Genomic DNA, 19770 nt, shown 5'->3' with positions numbered 1-19770 from the left:
AAGACTTCAAGTACTATATTGAAAAGGAAGGGAAAGAGTGGGCATCCTTGAATACTCACTGATTTTAGTAGGATTGCTCCAAGTTTCTCTCCATTTAGTTTGACGGTGGCTATTGGTTGATTGTATATTGCTTTTACTATGTTTAGGTAGGGGCCTTGAACTCCTGATCTTTCCAATACTTTTAATATGAGGGGGTGTTGATTTTGTCAAATGTTTTCTCAACTTCTAATGAGATGATCATGTGTTTTTCCCTCTGAGTTTTTTTATATAATAGATTACAATGATGGATTTCCAAATACTGAACCATGCATGCATCTCTGGGATCAAACCTACATGACCATGATGGATGATCTTGTTGATGAGTTCTTGGATTCAGTTTGCAAGAATTTCATTGAATATTTTTGCGTCGATGTTCATGAGGAAAATTGTTCTGAATTTCTCTTTCTTTGTGTGATTTAGGTATAACTGTAATCGTGCCTTCATAGAAGGGATTGGGTGGTGTTCCTTCTATTTCTATTTTTTTGGAATAGTTTAGACACTAATGATATTAGGACTTCTATGAAGGTCTGATAGAATTCTGCACTAAACCCATCTAGTCCTGAACGTTTTTTGTTGGGAGACTTTTAACAACTGCTTCTAGTTCTTCAGGAATTATAGGATATTTTAGATGTGGTTTATCTGATCCCAAATTTACTTATCTAGTATTGCTCTAGAAAATTGTCCATTTCATCCAGATTTTCCAGTTGTGTTGAGTGTAGGCATTTGTAATACAATCTGATGATTTTTTTAAAATTTTTCTCAGATTCTTTTGGTATGTCTCAACAACGATAAAACATTTAGCCAAATTTAGTACAATCCATAAAAGAGAAAGATTATTTTGAATCATTCAGACAAAGCAGAAAAAGTGAAGCATGAAAGGAATGAGTAACTTTTATGCTGCATGGAAAACATAATCTGTCAGCTATGTTTTGTATAATATAATTTCTAGAAGGGAATGAACGATTATTTAAAGAGATGTTAGATCAAAACTTCACAACTTTAGGAAACATAGGAACATCAGACTACAAAAAGTTCAATGGTATCTGATGAAGTTCAACCCAAGGTAGTTTTTACCAGGACATCCTATATCTAAGCTGCTAAAATCAAAAGAGTACCTATTCACACAAAGCTGAAGCCATGGTACCTACCAGAACATTCTACTACAGGAATCTTGAACAACACTTAGAAATGTAGGTAATAATCTCTAAAGAAGGACTATAACTTTGTCATTTGTGATGACAAAGAATACAAAATACATAGCACTGTAAATAAATATCAAGAAAATTCCTAAAGACTAAAATACACAATCAAGAACAGTGTATTGAGAGGACTTGTGAGAATAGAATGCCAACATTTTAAAAAGCAATGCTATTCCAGTCAGGTGGTACACATGTCTTTAATTCCAGTGACCAGGAGAGAAAGACAGATGGATATTTGAGGTTGAGGTCAGCCTAATCTACAAAGCAAGTTCCAGATCAGCCAGGGCTACAAAGAAAATCCTTTCTTGAAACACCAATAATAATGATGATGACAGTGATTTTAAAGATAATGGTTGTGGTAGAAGAGGTGTGCTGCTGCTGCTGCTGCTGCTGCTGCTGCTGCTGCTGCTGCTGCTGGTAATAAAGAAGAAAAGGAGGAGGAAGAGGAGGAGAAGGAGGAAATGGTGGTGGTGGTAAGAGAGAGCCCAAAATGGTTGATCAGAGATGAAAAGATCTTAGTGCCTGGAAATTAAAAATAAAGCAAGAAATTGATTACAGTAGCTAAAGAAGATTATGTGAATTAAGCCAATGAAAGAAATGAACCCTATAACATGCAAAGCCTGAAAAGTATAGCAAAGACAAAATTACAGAATAGTCTGGTTCGCCAAGGGAAAGTACACCTGATCTCATGCACTCCATTTTCTGGCCTATAACTCTGTTTTCCCCACGGCCTTCTGGAAACAGAGAAACTTGACAACTCCACTTATTTTCATGAAGGCCATGCAGGTAACAGGGATATCAGGCAAGATCCCTTTTTATACCCTTTGCCTACTGATGACTCTCAAAGCACATCGAACAGAAATAAACTGCACCCGTTCTACAGGGTTCTGTTTTCTGGCCCATAGCTCCACATGATTTGGGTGAGAACATGCAGCTTCAAGGGAACCCAGACCATTCTTTTACTAGGGACCCCAGATGCACCATTAGCATCCCATACCCAAGATACCATACAGGCAAAAAAAAAAAGAACATAGAATAGAGATTCTGCTGGGACAGAAGATTCTCTCATCACAAAGTCAGCACTCAAGACAGAAGACTGAGAGGAAACAGAAACTGTCAAGAACCAGCAAACTAATAACTTGCAGGTGATCTTCCTGAGATGAGTCCACCTTGGATTATAAGCCACAATGGATTTCCTCCATTAGACACGTCCTGGGACAAATATATGTTATGAAATATTCCTGCTATTAATAAGCTTTCCCTGTTATTATTAAACATACATACAAATCATTACATTTTAGCCTACCCTTTTGAGCAGTTCTTTGCAGAACAACAAAGATGTACTGTTTTGTAGTTATGTAATATAGAAAAATAGAAGATTTTTTTAGTTCTTAATGATGATCCTATAAGAATTCCTAAAACTTTATCAGTATTTATTAAGCTCCTTTATAGTGCGACTGCTATTAGATCTCTTCTGATAGTCAAAATTGCATTGTAAACTGCCAATCATTAGTGTTAGAAGTTAATTGCTTCTGGGATAGAAAGTAGGCATCTACTACTCAGAGCACATTATAAATTTGTAAATTCAGAATCCAAAGGCCATAACAAGGAAACTAACAATTTACTCTAGGTGCTAGGACAGAACATAAAATATTAACTGGGTTTATTTATACAAACCACTAATAACTTAGTTATGGTTTTTAACTTTTCAATATGGAGCTGTGACAAGTGATGAACATTTAGCCAGATAATCACTCTTAATGTATGTTCATGTAAACATTTGGTGCAGTAAAGTTCTCATTCTATTTATGATGTGGATCTATGTATAATCTTGTAGTGAACTTTTTATTATGTGATCATGTATTCTGCAAAATGTTTAAGTGCTGAGAACAAAGGGGAAACAAGAACTGAGCTGAGTATACATTTTTAGACAGAATATTTAGACAGAACTGAGCTGAGCTGAGAAGAAATTTTTAGACAGAACACGTTTTAGAAAAAAAATGAACTCAAGGACTTAGAAGTGAAGAAATAGCATTGGGAGAAAAAATTTTGAGAATAAGAGCATTATTGTGACTTTAGAGCTGGAGGAAAAAAAACAAGATTAGAAGACAAATACAGAGTGGAATAACTTAGAAAATATGAGACAATGTAAGAGAGAAATATGCAAAATGCAGAAGGAATTAGGAAAGAAGAAGCTGTAGAGAGCAGAAGGAGCAGGCAGACTTCTTACCATGGGATAGAACACATCTTTTCTTTTCTTTTTTATTGATTTTTTAAATTTACATTCCAAATGTCATTCCCTTTCCTGGTTTCCCATTTATAAACACCCTATTCCATCCCCCCTCACCCTTCTTCTATGACGGTATCCACCTACCCACCAACCCACCTCTTCCTGGCTCCCTGCGCTGACATTCCCTTACACGGGGGCATCGAGCCTTCATAGAACCAAGGGCTTCGCCTCCCATTGGTGCCTAACAAGGCCATCCTCTACTACATATGCAGCTGGAGCCATGGGTCTGTTTATGGGTGTATTTTTAAAGGTGATTTAGTCCCTGAGAGCGCTGGTTGGTTGGTATTGTTGTTCTTATGGGGATGCAAACCCTTTCAGCTCCTTCAATACTTTCTCTAACTCCTCTAATGGGGACACCATTTTCAGTTAAATGTTTGACAGTGAGCATTTGCCTCTGTATTTGTCATATTCTGACAAGGCCTCTCAGGAGACATCTATATCAGGCTCCTGTCTTGGTATCAGCAATATTGTCTGCATTGATGATTGTATGTATATGGGCTGGATCCCCAGGTGGGGCAGTCTCACAATGGCCTTTCCTTCAGTCTCTGCTCCAACCTTTATCTCTGTATTGCATCCTATGAATATTTTTGTTCCCCCTTCTAAGAAAGACTGAAGGTTCTGCACTTTGGTCATCCTTCTTGTTGAACTTCATGTAGTCTATGGATTTTATCTTGGGTAATCCAAGCTTTAGGGTTAATATCTACTTATAAGTGAGTGCATACTATGTGTGGTTATTTTGTAATTGGGTTACCTCACTCAGTAGGATATTTTCTAATTCTATCCATTTGCCTATGAATTTCACCAATTAATTGTTTTTAATAACTGAATGGTATTCCATTGTGTAAATGTTCAACATTTTTTGTATACATTCCTCTGTTGAACAACATCTGGGTTCTTTCCAGGTTCTGGCTACTATAAATAAGGCTGCCATGAACATAGTGGACCATGTGTCTTTGTTGTATGTTGGAGCATCTATTGGGTATATGCCCAGGAGTGGTACAGCTGGGTCCTCAGGTAGTCGTATTTCCAATTTTCTGAGGAACCTCCAAACTGATATCCAGAGTGGTTGTACCAGCTTGAAATCCCACCAACAATCGAAGAATGTACCTCTTTCTCCACATCCTCACCTGAGATTTTTATGCTAGCCATTCTCACTGGTGTGAGGTGGAATCTTATGGTTATTTTGAGTTGCATTTCCCTGATGATTAAGAATGTTGAACATTTCTTTATGTGTTTCTCAGACATTTGATATTTCTCAGTTAAGAATTCTTTGTTTAACTCTGTATCCCAATTTTAATGGGGTTATTTGGCTCTCTGGAGTCTAACTTCTTGAGTGTTTTTTTTTCTTTTTCTTTTTTTATATATTAGCTATTAGCTCTCTATCAGATGTAGGATTGTTAAAGATCTTATCTCAATCTTTTGGTTGCCATTTTGTCCTAAAGATGTTGTCCTTTGTCTTACAGAGCTTTGCAATTTGACGAAGTTCCATTTATCAATCCTTGATCTTAGGGCATAAGGCATTGGTGTTCTGTTCAGGAAATTTTCCCCAGTTACCTATGTGTTCATGGATCTTTCCTATTTCTTCTTGTATTAGTATGAGTGTATCTGGTTTTATGTGGAGGTTCATGATTCACTTGCACTTGAGCTTTGTACAGGGCAATAAGAATGTATAGATTTGCATTCTTCTCCATGCTGACATCCAGTTGAACCAGTACCATTTGTTGAAAATGCTGTTTTCCATTGGATGGCTTTAGCTCCTATGTCAGAAATCAACTGACCAATCTTTTCTTAATAATAAGTCTTAGTCCTACAAAGAGAACACAGATTTTTTTCTTACAGAATGGGTTTAATTCATTCAGCCATAAAAGTGTAGGAGCTTTTTTCTCTCTGTACAATAAAGATTGGAGCTATTTTTTTTCCATCCACAATGTGTGATTTCTTTCTGTATTGGTACTTGGTCTTTTGCTCCATATATATATGGAAGTGTGTGTGTGTGTGTGTGTGTGTGTGTGTGTGTGTGTGTAAATATGAATCTATGAGAATGTATGTAAGCTAGGCCCAACTGCTTTGAATGGAGATTTAAGAAACATATGCATGAATCTGCATATGAATTTATGTGAGTTTAATTCATATTTACTTATGCAAAGTTTTCCCTTCTGTGAGCATTATTCTCTTCTCCTGGTTCAGTAGAAGTTTACAGCTCCAAAGTTTCGCCTAGCTTGACAAGCAAAAGGAAAAGGCTCTATCAATTAATCTTCTACTTAATACCGTGATAGTGTAAGGTGCTAAATGCAGGTGGCTAAAGTTGTTGGGCTCAAAATGACTAAGGCAGATCAACTACATTAACAAAGTAACTTATACATGTAAAAGTTTTATTATTATACAGCTACCTTAAATATTTTGTAAGACCAAGTCTTACCCTGCAACTATGCTCTTCCCCCTCCTATGCCTCAAGAAGAAGCAAACAAGAAAGAAGACCTGCTGTGGCTGATCTTTGAGCAGGAAACAAAATATAAAAACATATATAAAAAGTAATCATTCAACAAAAATAAATATCTAAGAAATCAACAGCTAAACCTATAATAATCACAAACCCAGATTGTTAGAGGCCAGTGTAAGAACATAATCAATATTTACCAGGGCAATATACTACCACAAGAGCAGAGTTCTCTTACTACAGCATGCCATGGATATTTTAACATTGCTAAGCCAAATTTAAACAATTATCTATCCATAACAACCAGTCCTATCAACGATACTACAATTAAAATTCCAACTGAAAGAGCTTAAGCACACCCAAAAAACACAAAAACCAGGAGAACATAAGAAGGGAACAAGGGAAACATACCACACACACACACACACACACACACACACACACACACACACAGATACAGACACACACTACCACCACTATCAAATAAAATTCATAATTATGGTCCTTAATGTGCTTCAAATCAATGGCTGCAATTACACAAAAAATGAGACACAGACTAAAAAGTGGATGCAAAATCAGGATTCATCATTTTGGTGTATACAAGAAAAACACCTCAATAACAAATAAAGACAATACCTCAGAATAAGTAGCTGAATAAAGTTCTTCCAGGTAAATAGACCCAAGAAGCAAGTTTGTGTATCCAATCTAATAACTAATAAAATACTTTCAAACAAAATAAATAAAAAATACAGGAAAGGACACTTCATATTCATAAAACATCCAACAAGATAGGATCTCAATTCTAAATATTTGTGCCTCAAATATAAGGGCATGCATATTTTATAAGACATTATGGAACTTACTCAAGGATTGACAATATCAAATCTTAACAGGTATAGTAAAATAGAAATAAACCCTGTATCTTATTAAACCACTTTGGATTAAAACTGGACATAACAACAGAAAGGAGAGAAAAACTACAAACTCATCAAAACAGACAATTCTCTACTTCATGACTGCTGAGTCAAGAGAAAAAGAAAGAAAAAAGAAAAAAATTTTAGAATTCAATAAAAGGAATGCACACTATACTCAAACTAATGAGACACAAGGAAAGCAATGCTAAGAGCAAAGTTCATAGCAATAAATGCCTTCATAAAGAAAGTTTATGAGATCCCATTCTAGCAGCTCAACAGAACTCCTGAGCCCTCTAGAAAAAAGGAAGCAAATACTCAATTCTATAATAAATAATAGGTTTTGTTTAGTCATTAGAATGAGAAAAAGAGTACTGTTCTTTTTCTCTAATTTTATGTGTATAAATATTTTACCTACATGCACTATTGTGCATCACTTGTATGTATTATGCATACAGTGACAAGAAAAGGGAAATTGGATCTCCTGGAGCAGACTTATACACAGATATGAGCCACCATAGAGGAGCTGAAAATTGAACTCAGATCCTCTGGGAAAAAAGTCAGTGATTTTAAGAACTGAGCAATCTCTCCAGCCCCAGTGGTTTTTCTTAAAAACAATTATTGTTCTTTTAGTCACTGAATCCAGTCCCTGTATCATAACAGAGTGTATATACAGATTAAATCTAGGCATAAAATGAGAAAAAATAATTTGTTGTCCAGGCATGAGGAACTGAGTTCAAATTCCTGTATGTACATTTAAAAAAATAAAAGCTGGATATGTCTGCATAACTACCTATAACTATCTGTAAAATAAAAAATGTGGGTTATTTGGATTTTCTTTCTGCTAGCCTATCACTAGTTCCAGTGAGAGGTACTGTCTTAAAAGAATAATCTTGAGAATGATAGAGTAAGAAACCCAAAATTCACCTCTGGCATATGAGAATGAAAACAAAGGTCCAAATATGTCTAAGCATCTGAACGCATACATGTGTATATAACACACACACACACACACACACACACACACACACACACACCACCACCACCACCACCACCACCACTACCACCACCACCATCACCACCACCACCACCACACCACCACCAACAACAACATCACACTCCTGGATTCTGGAATTTATGATCACAACAGTTTCATTCTAGCGTATGACTCATATAGGTCAATTGCTCAGCAGTTTAAGGTGACACAATCACTCTATTGTGATGAAAATAATTATTACTTGAGAAATATTCCAAAAACATTTACAAATTGTTTTCTAATACTATGAAGAATTTGCTTTTAATTTTGATGGGGATTACATTGAATCTGTAGATTGCTTTCCACAAGATGACAATTTTTACTACATCAAACCTATCAGTCCATAAGCATGAGAGAGCTTCCCATTTTCTGATATCTTCTTTGATTTATTTCTTCAGAGACTTGAAGTTCTTGTCATACAAGTTATTTTATATTATTTGTGAATATTGTGAAAGGTGTTATTTCCTTAATTTCTTTCTCATCCTGTTTATCATAGAGGAGAGGAAGGTTACTGATTTGAGTTAATTTTATATCCAGCCACTTGCTGAAGTTGTTTATCAGGTGTAGGAGTACTCTGGTGGAATTTTTGGGGTACCTTAAGTATACCATAATAACGAAAAAGATCTCAGAAAATGGAAAGTCCTTCAATTCTCATGGATTGGCAAGATTAATAAACTAAAAATGGCTGAAAACAATGAATATAGTGGAGCAAGTAACTAAAAATAAGCAAAAATTGTTTAACTTATTTATACTTAATAATGGTCCTCAAACTTGTTAAGTATCTGGTGAATATCATATTTACAGCTTACAATAGACAGAAACATAAGATTCTACTTGTGACCTCAAGATCTCCAGGAAGATAGATGGAGCACCAAAAATTCCCCTGGATGGTTGTAATGCCAACCAGTAGGCATGATTGCCATACTGCCTTGCCTATCACCAGCACCCTGACCAAATTGTAAACATGAAAGGCACTGGAAAGTTGATTGACCACTTTTCCCCTACAAAATATGGTCAGTACCCCAAATTTCTCCTGTAAAGATAAATTTTCATACATGACATGACTATTTCAGACTGATGTTATCCTGGGTACTCTTCTCCCAGTGAAACCCTCAGGATTGTGGTAGAGTAGAAAAACTGTCAAGGTAATGGGTAAGTCCTTCTCATTTTAACTGCTGTATAGGCCATTTGGACTATACTTCCTGCTACAGATCAATAGTGATAAAACTGAATAGTATTGGTCCAGAAACAGACCGGTTGATCAATGGTATCAAATGTAAGACTCAGAAATAAACCCACACATCTATGGACACTTGAATTTTTACAAAGATACCAAAATCATGCAATGGAAAAAAATAAAGTGTCTTCAACAAATGGTGTTGGTCTCACTGAATGTCTTCATGTAGAAGAATGCAAATAGATACATATTTATCACCCTGCACAAAACTCAAGTCCAAGAGAATCACAGCCCTCAACATGAAAATGGATATAATAGAAAAGGTGCAAAAGAGACATTAATAGTTTAGAAATCAATTTGGTGGTTTTTCAGAGAATTGGAATAGTTCTACCTCAAGATCCAGTCATAATACTCCTGGGCATATACAAAAAAAGATGTTCCAACATCCCACAAAGACACTCAACTGTATTCAAAACAGTTTTATTCAACCAAAGAATTGGTAAAGAAAATGTGGTACATTGACACAGTGAAACACTATTCAGCTGTTAAAAATTAGGGCATCCAAAATCTTGCAGGCAAATGGATGGAACTAGAAAATATCATGAGTATGGTAACCCAGACCCAAAAGCACAAAAGTAGTATGTATTAAATGTTATTGGCTATTTGCCAAAAAGTCCAGAATACCTAGGAAACAATACACAGATCTTAAGTTTACGAAGAAGGAAGACCCAAGCATGGAACTTTGAATCTCACTTAGACAATCCCTGATGCCATTAATTATATTCTGTTATGCTTGCCAACAGGAGTCTAGCATGGCTTTCCTCTGACAGGCTCCAAGTAGCAACTGACTCACAGATGCAAACACTCACAGCCAAAGAGTGAATGGAACTTAGGGACTTTTATGGAGGAATAGGAGGAAGTGTTGCCAGCCCTGAAGGGTATAGGAACTCCGTAGACCAACAGAGTCAACTAACCTGGACCCTTGGGGCTCTTAGAAACTGAACTACCAAAGAACATACACAGGCTGGCCCTAGGCCTCCCTGCATATATGTAGCAAAAATATCACTTGGTCTTCCTTTAGGTCTAGAACAACTGGAACAGGGGCTATCCCGAAAGCTGTTTCCTGTCCATGGTACATATTCTTCTATCTGGGCTGTCTTGTCTGTCTTCAGTGAGAGAAGAAGCTCCTAGCCCCCAAAAGACTTGATGTGACAGTGTTGAGAAATATCCAGAGGCCACTACCTGCTCAGAGGAGAAGAGGATGAGTGAAGGATTATGGAGGGAGGGAGTGGGAGGGGGCAGTGAGCAGAATGTAAAGTGAATAAATAAATCAAAAAAGAAGGTGACATTTTAGATACAAAAAGAAAATATTTCAATAATTTGGTGACAAGCCAAGGAAATTATAAAAATATTGTTCTATCTATACTTTATATAATCAAGTAAGTAATCCTAAAGATTACCAAAAGAAGTTAAATTTAGCAGATAATTGTGTTTCATTTGCAGTGTTTGAAAAATTAAACTTATATACATCATAGAACTGATATCTATTCAGTATTTCAGAAGGTTTCTGCATTGAGTTCTGAAAGAAGAATTATATAATTATTCTTTTGTTAGAAATGATTCTTATCTTAGGAATAACTTTACAGAATAAAACTGCAAATTCTCTGACAAATGTATGAAGAAAACACAATTATTTGGATATTATTATATAATACATGTTACTGTTGTTACATACAATCCTACAGATCTAGTAGCTGTGGAAATATCTAACTGTACTTTATAAGAAATGTTCCTAAAGCAGAATGGGGTTAAGAGATCTCCCAGAGATAGTTTACATAATGATATATTGACTTTAAATTGGTCAATATCAATGAGACAGGTAGCAAAAATCACAGAAAAAAACACTGGATTTTAGAAAGGACTGCTGAATTAAATTAAACTATATAAGGATATTGTAACTGCAGAATGGATGTTAGGAAATTTGTTGCATTTTGGGATTTGCTCTTGTTTCAACAGGAGGTGAAAATCTGTACACATCTTCAAATTAATAAAGACCAGATTTGACAAGGAAAAACTGTCTGAAAATCTTAGTTCAAGACATGGAGGAAGAGAACCAGAAGAACAACAAAACAGGTTATTCTTAGCTTTGAACTTTTCAAGGTCTCATAAATTTCCTGGATGTTTTATGTTAAAAACTTTTTTTCATTTTTCATTTTTTCTTTTTTGGATATAATTTTTATTTACATTTCAAATGTTATTTCCTTTCCTGGTTTCCTGGGCATAAGTTCCATATCCCATCTCCCTTCCCTTCTTCTATAAGGGTCTTCTCCTCCCCATCCATGCCCCCTTACTGCCCCCCCCCTGATATTTTCCTGCACTAGGGGTCCAACTTTGACAGAACTAAAGGCTTCTCCTTCCATTGGTGACCAACAGGGCCATCCTCTGCTACATAGGCAGCTGAAGCCATGGGTCAGTCCATGTATAGTCTTTGGGTAGTGGTTTATATTTGGCATGTTTTGATTGATGTATCAGTGTCTTATTTTTCTGTTGGTGATCTTACAATTATTGTTCTTGTTCTTTTCCTAGTTTTCCACCTCCAGGGTTGTCTCTGTGTTTTCTTAATGCTACTATTTATATTTTCAGGAATTATTCTTTTCCTCCACCTGCTTGTATTTATTTATATCCTCTTTAAAGACCTCTGCTGGTTTGATTATGCACATCTAGTTTGTTTCCAATGTCTGACTGGTTGAAAATGCACAGAGATAAAGTGGGGATGGAGATTGAGGGAACAGCCAACCAGTGAATGTCCCAACTTAAATCAGATCTCATGTAAGATAGTCAATCCCTTACACTTTATTTATTTATTTACTTACTTACATATTTACTTATTTACCTCTTCCTCTCCTCTTAGCACCACTTTATAAAATACTTTACTCATTATACATTCTACAATTTTAAAAATGGGAAGACTCTTTCTAGGTGTCACCCCCACTTTGTTGGTCTTCCTGTGTATTCCCTGTCCTTTTCAAATCAGTCTCTCAGTTCTTCTCCCAACTTTTCCATAAGACTTCCCAAGTTCCATTTGGTATTCTCAGAAGATATACCTGAAGATCCAGGTATACCATTCCTGGACATAGATCAAAAAGATGCTCCACCATCCCACAAGAACAGTTCGTCAACTATGTTCATAACAGTTTTATTCGTAATAGTCAGACATTGCAAACAACCTAGATGTCCCTCAACTGAAGAATAGATAAAGAAAATGTGATTCATTTACATGAAGGAATGCTTCCCTGACACGTTTAACAATAGTGTCATACTCTATTGTGCTTACAGATAGGAACCTAACTTAACACTCTTCTGAGATGATTCATCCTTCAAGGGGTAGAAACACTTGCAGAGACCCATAGCCAAAAAGGCAAAGCTTAAGTAGTCTTGTGGAAAAGTAGAGGATAGAAATGAGCAAGGAAGAGTTATTAAGGATACTATAAGAAGACCTACAGAGTCAACTCTCCAGGGCCCATGGGAATCTACAGAGGCTCTACCACCAACTACTTGCCACAAGCCCCCTATACATTGTAGCAAATGTGCAGCTTGGTCTTTATATAGTTCCCCTAGCAAGTAGGGCTTCCTCCGACTTGATTATTTGCCATTGGATTCCTTTCCCCTAACTGGACAGCGTAGTTGGGCTTCAGTGGAAAATATGTGCTAATGCCTACTGTGACTGGATGTTACCAGGTGAAGTCATACCCAAGGGGTGCTTTCTCTCTGAGGAGAAGTTGGGAGTAACTGGAAGAATGATTTCTAAAGTTTGATTGGGAGAAGAATGGGGACAGGGGAGGGGACATGATTATGATGTAAGGTGAATAAATAAATTTTTAAAAAGTTTGTGATATGGATCTGGGGAATGACAGTGCTATAAATGACTGAGATAAATAGGCTCAAGAGAAGACTCTTAGGGAGCTGGTATAGCCTGGCCATACAGATAGCACAGAGATCCCCAGGCTACTAATCACTTTGCCTCCCAGCCTTCTGGTGGAAAAGAGATAATGCATATCTGCCTTTGAAGAGAAAATATTGTATGTTTAACCTTCCTGGTTTCCCCTGGTACTTATCTGCAAGCACAAGTACCTGCATGTCTTCTACATCTGTCCCATTTTAATTTTTCCAAAAGAAAATTATAGGTTTAATAGAGACCAATGTCGAAAGCTCGTTGCATCACTAGTCTAACAAGTAGAGGTATTCATAGGGCAATTATAACATTAGTTAATATGTTTTATCGGATATAGGATTGGTAAAGACCTTTTCCCAATCTGTGGGTTGCCATTTTGTCCTACTGACAGTGTCCTTTACTTTACAAAAGCTTTGTAATTTTATGAGGTTCCATTTATTGATTGTTAATCTTAGAGAATGAGCCACTGGTATTATGTTCAGGAAATTTTCTTCTCTGCCAATGTGTTCAAGGCTTTTTCACACTTTCTGTTCTATTAGATTCAACATATCTGGTTTTATGTAAAGATCCTAGATCCACTTGGACTTGAGCTTTGTACATGAGATAAGAATGGATTGATTTACATTCTTCTACATGCTGACTGTTGGATGAACCAGTACCATTTGTTGGAATTTTTCTACTGGATGGTTTTGGCTTCATTGTCAAAGATCAAGTGACCATAGGAGTGGGTTTTTTCCCCTGAGTTTTCAATTCTATTTCATGTATCTACCTGCTTGTCTCCATACCGATCTTTACCAACTCTACATTTGATAGAGGGCTAATTTTCAAAATATACAAAGAAGCCAAGTAGTTAGACTCCAGAGAACCAAATAACACTATTAAAATGTGCTACATAGATAAACAAAGAATTCTCAACTGAGTAATCTCCAATGGCTGAAAAGCACTTACAGAAATGCTCAACATCCTTAGTCACCAGAGAAATGCAAATCAACACAGCCTTGAGATCAAAGTGGTTAAGAACAAAAATGCAGGTGAGAGCAGATGTTGGTTAGGATGTCAAGAAAGAGGAACATTCCTCCATTTCTGGTGGGATTGCAGTTGGAAATAATTTGGTTGTTCCTCAGAGAAATGGAAATAATTATACCTGAAGACCCAGCTATGCTATTACTTGGCATGTACCCAAAAGTTGCTTCAACATATAGCAAGCATATATGCTCCACTACGTTCATGCTAGCCCTATTTCTAATAACCAGAAGCTGGAAACAACTAGATGTCCTCAATAGAAGAATGGATACAGAAAATGTGGTACATTTACACTATGGAACAGTACTCAGCTATTAAAAACAATGGCCTAAAGAAATTTGCAGGCAAAGGGATGGAACTAGAAAATATCATCCTGAGTGAGGTAACCCAGGCACAAAAAAGTTGGTATTAGCACAAAAGCAAACATTGATGATGCAACACATAAACCATATGGAGCTTAAGAGGAAAACCCAAAGTGTAGATGCTTCAATCCTACATAGAAGAAAGGAAAAAATAATCACAGAAGGTAGAGGATTGAGTGACCTGGGAGTGAAAGAAGAAGTGGAGGATGAAGGGGGGTAGAGGATGAGGTGTTGTAAGGGACAGAAGTACAAAGGGTCAGGAATTCAAATATAAATATGTACTATTGGGGGATAGGGAACAAAGGTAGCCATTAGAAAGTCCCAGATGCCAGAGAAGATAGAGGTTCCCAGGAACCAATATGGATAACACTAGCTGAAATATTCAGTGAAGATAGAACCTCTAGAGGCCATTCCCAGTAGATAGCTACAGTCCCCAGCTGAAGAATGGGGCCACACACCTGTCTCAGAATTGTTAATCCAAAAATGTTCTGTACAAAGAAAAGACAAAGACAAAAAGTAGAACAGAAAGTGAAGGAAAGGCCAACCAGAGACTGTCCCACTTAGCAATCCATTCCATCTGCCGACACCAAAACCAGACACTATTGCTAATGACAAGAAGCCCTTGCAGCATATTTCCATATGCTGACAGGAGACTGATATGGGTGTTCCTGAGAGATTCCACCAGCACCTGACCAATATGGATGCTAACACAGCCAATCATCAGACAAAACAGCAGGCACTTTCCATTGATTAGTTTTTAGAGTTGTTCAGTTAACTTAAAGGTGTGTCTTCTTTACGAAAAATGCTTTTGGGCAACAAAAAATATATTATCCTTTAAAGTGAAAAAAATTAAAGTTAACATAGCTAAATATAGCATAGTATGGATGGATTTAGATGTGTGTACATACATATTTTTATTTTTAAAACATTTTGTTAAGAGTGTGATGGTGCCATTCCACAATAGTTTGATCCTGTGAAATGTAAGGTGTTTCAGTAACATGAGTAGAATTTTGTACATTGTAAAATGTTTTAGAGCATTTGTTAATATAAGTAAGACCATTATCTGTATTTAGTTGTAATGAGAGCCTTAGAAATGTGATACATGACGAGCTATATGGCAAAGTTAGGTTTCACATGTGACACACTGGTATTCTCTTGCAGCCTCCAGTGCCCCATGTTATGCCTGGGGCAATGCTTTGCAGCTGATTAGTTAGGAAGTGGCATTATTTGTGTCTCAAGTGCATTACAAACACAGGTCTCTACACACCTGACAGTACAGATGTCCTCGGCCATAGACAGTCATATTTCCAGATATTATGTGAGAACCACCCATTAATTATGCACTAGAAGCTTGAAATCCTTTGTAAAATATGCCTTCAAAATTGAATAGGCTTTTGTGGGTCTCCTCTAACCTTCTCCTTTGCTGACATCTTATTTGATTTTGTGAGAGATAGGGGAAACACAAAACTAAAATAAATAAACAAATAAGCAGAACCAACAATGGTCATTAACTTCTAAAGATCCAAGTCTAAGGCTTTTTATAATATTTAAGATTTTTAAACTTTAAGGACATTTAATTTTGATCTCAAGAATATTTCCTTCTAGGTAGAAGGATATTAAAAAATAACTGAGAAATAATGACAGAAAATCCTGAAGGAGAAAACAATTAGGTTCTTTTTTATGCAAGCATGAAACTAAATATTCAGCTGATACCATTTGTCAGCGTTTTTCAACCTACCCAATACATTATTGTATAAGCGAAAAATCTGCTCTGCTTTAGTGTTGGTTTCTGTACTTTTATTGAAAAGGTACATTTAATAAATACATAGTCTTTTATCATTTACAGCTTGCAAGATACCGATCCACTAGAAGAGTTCACTCAATGTTGTTTTATGGTGCTTCTTGACCCTGATGTCACAAACATTCCAGTCTTCTTAACATCAGGGATTTTGGGGCAGTAGGGAGTAGGAGTGGGTTAGGAGAAGCAAGGCCACATAACCTGTGACACAGTCATTGAATAGAAAAACAGATTGTTCAACTAGAAATTACATATCTTCTGTACATTATTGCTTCAGGTAGCCACAGAATTATGCAGTATCATTACCAATGAAAAACAGAAGTTTAAAATGAAGATCATTATGTAGAAATATGTAGATTCACTGTCCTCTGATAGATGCACAGAAGTTGCAAAAATGTGAAATTTAGGAAGCTCCTTTTGTTTTAGAATACATTTGCTTGGCAACTCAAACCAGTGAGGACACTACAAAAATAAGTTGAAACAAAAATAGCAAACAGGTAGTAATTATAGCTATGTTATATTGCTTTCTACTGCATTTAAATATCTCTAAATAAAATATGAAATAAAGAAAATACATTATCTTTTGTTCTCTTAAAGAGAAAAATTCAAAGCTACTTTGCTTCCTAATAATTACACAGCAATAAAGAAAGTTCAATTCAACCATATTTATGATCTAGTGCTACACGAGGTACAACAGTACTGGGATCTAGAACAGTACACAATCCCTGTGGACACTTGTACACCAGAAAAAAAAAATCTACGAGCCTTGGAGGAAGATGGTATCCACAATTCAACACTTGTGATGGACTTTTTTTCCACACTAGAGTATGCCCACATAGATTCTGAAATTATCTATAGACATCTGAAGAAGAGTCTACTTACTATTTTATGTTCAAGTCTGTCCAGAAGAGATTATATTTTGTTCCTAAGCCAGATCATCACGCCATGGGAATACACAGGTCAGGGGGGTTTTGTTTGGTTAGTTGGTTGGTTGGTTTGGTTTGGTTTGGTTTGGTTTCCTGATAAATATATTTTCAAGAAACTTATGTTTCTCAGATACACCAATTGACTGGGATAGGATGGAGAGGGCACGAGAGAGAGATAGTGCCCTTGAGCCTTCCCTCTGCCTGTCTCTGGAGGTGGGGCTGGGCAGTGGCCTGTTCTTTGTAAGTTGGTGGATGGGGTATTTACAGTCACAGACAGAGCTTACAATGCTGAATCCTTTGGGCTTTTCTTCTACACCTTCCCACTGGCCTGGCCTTTCGGGGGCTCAAAATGTTTAGTAAGGGGCATGGCACAGATGGACCAGAGACCAGGCCTCAGCAGTGCAAGACGGATGACTGAAACCAGGAAGAGAAAGGCAGATGGCCGAGGTAGAAGGGACAGCACAGTGGACACAGCTGCGGCCCCAGTGGTAAAGATGGAAAAGTCGGGGCCAGAGGCTTCATCAGATCTTTCTGAAATGCAAGCTTTGTGGCTATGATGCTTGGGCTCCACTGGAGCTTGTTGTAGGGGCTGTATTTCGGCTTTAACAGTTTTCCTGGCACACGGTCTTTATGCCTTCAGCCTGAAATGTGCTGTTTGAGTTGAATTTCTGAGTTCACATGAACATCACAGATTTCACAATGAAATGCTTTGTTCTGTAGTCCTGAACCCTTACTGCCATTCTCCTTCTTTAATCTTGAACCAGGTCTTGAATAGAACTTCATTGGACCAGCTCCATTAAGAGTCTCAATCATGGTCTTGTGTTTAGATCCTGTATTGTGAGCCTCCCACTGTGACAGGGAGTTTACAGCCACCTCGCATAGTGAGCAGTAGAGAAATTTTTTTGCTTTTTCTTTTTCTGACTCAGCAACAGACCCCAGAGCTCCACTTGTGCTCTTAGAGGGAGAAGCAATGGCTCCAAGTGTCAGAGGTGTTGTGACAGATTTGAGGAGAAAGGAGCTTCCTTCAGAGCCTGAGGGCTGAATGGAACTGGTAGCTTTTATCTTCCCTTTGTCTTCTCATTTGTCAGAAATGTTGCCTGTGCCTGGCCTGATGGAGCAGCTGGGATAAGTCTTTGTGCTGTCCTTGGAAGGAACCATTTTGTATTTGTTTTTCGTTGCTTCTAGACCTTTGGCTTTCTTGGCATGTTTACTTGCTGTGTAGTGGGCCTTAGCCTGGCTATCCAAGTTAAAGCAAAACTGAGAGACATTACAAGAAATAACTTGTTTCTTCTTTGTGGGAATGGAGACTCCAAAAGTGTGGTTAATGAATAGCTGCTTTCTGCACAGGGTCCATTATGTTAAAGTTTAGAAAGAACCCAACAGCAGAGCTACTGTCCACTGGAAACGACATAAACGATTTGATGTGCAGTGAAGGCTGCATCATCAGGTGAGTGTGTGCATGAGAGCAGGAAGAGTAGTGGTGTGGCATGCGCTGCCTTCACTTGAAAGATTATAGTCTGCACTCATACCTTTGGTCACGCACAATGTGCTGCATTATTCTGAGAGATAAATTCTTCCATCTTTTCGACCAGGTGCTACTGTGAGATGTGGCTCTAGGAAATGGCCCGCAGGCACTGCTTCTGAACAAATCACAGGTCCTCTAGCTTTAGCTCTCTAGCTCTAATTACTATAGAGGATCTAGTGTTGTTTTAATGGAGTTTAAGTGGCAGTCTCCAGAAAGGAACTTAAAAAGTTGAGCCAAATCCTCAGTAATGTTAGGCAAAAAAGAATGTACCCAATTGACACAGATACAAATTTTTGTAAATAACTGAGAGTACATTGTTTGTCAAGTTTTAAGCTCAGAGGATAATAAAGAATTTCTTTTTTGAGTAGTAATAAAACCTAAATAAAGTGATAGCTTTTTAATATAATTGGAGCTATATTTAAATTTTCTCCTTTTAGTTTACTTACCAAAAAGTTAAGAAGGTATTTAAGTATTGATTGAACAATCAGGAAAGGAGAAGGCTGTCCAATTCCTCAAGAAATTCACTCAGCAATAGCTTAATACTTTGTGTATATAATATTGACAGATACGTGTGCTATTTTCCTTATTCCATGGTAAAACTTTTCACTGATATTAGGTCACTGTCTGTTGACTTTTAAAGAGGGAACAGAGAATTAAAAGTATCCCTTACCAATAGGATGTAAAGAAATAAAGAAAAATTAGCCTTTTAATTCAAGTATAATAATACAGTGTCCTTGAGGGGTCATTATAGCTGCACAGAACCTGTCCAGATTTCCCCCATTCTTTCCATAGAAGTATTTATGTCCCTGAAATCATATGATAAGGCAAAACTTATTTTTTATCTTTTTACGAATCACAAACTAGAGAAATTTCGAGAACTAACTGAAGGTTCTATATGTCCTAGTTGCAATTATTTCTGTAATAGAATTAAACTCTGTTTCAACATTTTTCCATATGAGGACCTTTGAACAATCTATTCTGCAATGTTCCTACTGTGTGGGAAAACACAAAGCTAAGCACAGGGTGAGCTTTGCCCTGAAACTCAAGTGCATGTTATGGAGCCCCACCTGCCATTCCCTAGAACTCAAGTGTTGT

General features: G+C 37.0%; 1 pseudogene; it reads right to left on the bottom strand.

Moving 5' to 3' along the window:
* Window positions 1-17460: 17460 nt before the first annotated feature.
* Zfp385b-ps1 (zinc finger protein 385B, pseudogene 1) lies at window positions 17461-18650 on the bottom strand (annotated as a pseudogene).
* Window positions 18651-19770: the final 1120 nt, after the last annotated feature.

The sequence above is a fragment of the Rattus norvegicus genome, chromosome 5, assembly GCF_021556685.1.
Source record: "Rattus norvegicus strain SHRSP/BbbUtx chromosome 5, alternate assembly SHRSP_T2T, whole genome shotgun sequence".
Classification (NCBI taxonomy): Eukaryota; Metazoa; Chordata; class Mammalia; order Rodentia; family Muridae; genus Rattus; species Rattus norvegicus.
This window is presented reverse-complemented; position numbering and strand designations above follow the sequence as displayed.